The sequence below is a fragment of the Lucilia sericata genome, unplaced genomic scaffold (assembly GCF_015586225.1).
Source record: "Lucilia sericata isolate MDLA Ls3-8-SP2 unplaced genomic scaffold, ASM1558622v1 Contig000023F_arrow, whole genome shotgun sequence".
Taxonomy (NCBI): domain Eukaryota; kingdom Metazoa; phylum Arthropoda; class Insecta; order Diptera; family Calliphoridae; genus Lucilia; species Lucilia sericata.
The window spans coordinates 162,084-164,161 of NW_023994061.1; positions in this window are offsets into that span (position 1 = coordinate 162,084).

The following is a 2,078-nucleotide window of genomic DNA, read 5'->3' on the forward strand; positions in this document are numbered from 1 at the left end:
TCATTATTTAAAAAAGTGTTATAAATTGATATTTTTTGTAAAATAATTGGGAAAGAATCCCAAAATAGGTGTTGTATACTTATTTCGATGCTGAAAGTACTGAATTTATAAAATTTAAAATAATACATGATGTATTATTTAAAATTCAGTGTGAATGATTATTTCAGTAAAGGTATTTTCAGACTACAATACTGAGTATTAACACACTTCAAATTAAAAATATTATGAAAATAATTCGCATTTTCAAAAAATCAATCCGAAAAATACATTTTATGTTTACACTATAATATTTGTAATATTTTTTATCCAATTTTCAATTATTTATGCACTTTTCGTTCTTATTTTTAATGTATTTTACACTTTTTGTTTGTTTTTTATTGTATTTATAAAATACATACCGAATACGTTTGAAAATAAAAAGTTTTTGAATTGTTTTAAAAAATTTATGAATACCGACCGTATGCCAAAAAAATCAGTAATATTTTTGAAAATAAAATTACAAATTATATTTAGACTAGTAAATTGTATTATGATACAAACATTTTTGACAAGTATTAATACTCAGTATTGTAGTCTGAAAATACCTTAAGTAAGAGACTTTAATATGAAGGAGTGTATGTCCATAATCAGCACTCCCTGTAATCTAAATACATTCAAAAACTTAATCAGTATGTGGAGAGATGACCACCAATAGATTTCATGTTCAACATTTTCGCAAATATTTGAACAATATTACAGCAACTTCATCATCTATATTTACTTAATTGTAATATTGTCCCGTCTTTATTATCTTAAATATTTATTGCTTTATTTAACCAAACTATTTAAATTCTATATGATTATAATTCTAAAACTAAAAGAATTTCCTGCTGATGTTTGCACCTTTTCAACATCAATTTCATCTGTCAACTTCAAACAATTTCAATTTTGAAAAACATTAAATTGCTGGTTTCAGCAAATTGTACAATTGCAAACATTTGACTTTGAATTCACATTTAGGAAACTTTGTCATTTCAATTAGAGAAAAAGCAAAATAGTCATATGATGAAGAAAACTAAAATCCATTCTTGCAACAAAATCTCAACTGAAAAGCTAAAAGGTGTTTACTGCACTCAACTCACGAAGAACACTTAACAATAAAAGAAAATCACTAATAGGCGAGGGGGGAGACACTGAATGAATATGCTAGCAACAATTCTGTATTGTAGTCTTAATGCCAACAACAGTAACAACGACATTATCAACAAAACAATTGCATCTCAAATACAAACAAGCCAAGAATGGATACAATTCATAGATGTACAACATGGCACTGGATAAACACAGATACGAATAACAACTACACAAACACACTGCAATTTAACCAAAGATATACCGCCACCTTGCCATTTTTTACATATGTAGAGAACCTGAACATGTTGCTTAATACTAACAACATATTGTTGTTGTCACATTGTTGCTATTATTGTTATTTCTTGTTTCGCTGTTGATACAGGATTTCAGGTAGTTGCATATAAGCAACTGCTACATGTATTGTGGTAAGTATCTTTTGGGTGAATGTCTGTTCTACTCGCATTGCATCTAAAAGTATCTTTTCAATGGTATTGTAACTTTTATTTTTCACAACTTGTCGTTAAGAAATTGAATATTGCATGTGAAAGAAAGTGTGTTTGTATTCTTAAAATGCATGTTGTTCACTTTTTCACTTAAATTCCATTTGTGTTTTATTTTATTCGAGCATGTTCTCACTTGTCCTTATGTTTGTAACAACATCTGTTGTTGAACTCGGGGAAATCCCGAGAATTTAAATTTGCAGAGAATTACATATTAACGAAAGTTGTCCTACTTAATATAAATAGTTTGGCATTAAGATAAAATCCAAAATTTCCATAAATAATTGATCCAAGTCAAGTCCCTACATAGTACCATTTTCCAAAAATAAAGTTTTAATATCGGTATTGCTATAAATTGCAATTATATCAGGTCTTCTTCGATATTTGTGATTAACAAAAAATGTCTGTCTATCCCATCTAGGTCTTGTGAAGTATATCGGAGCAGGGATTTCATATGCATACATA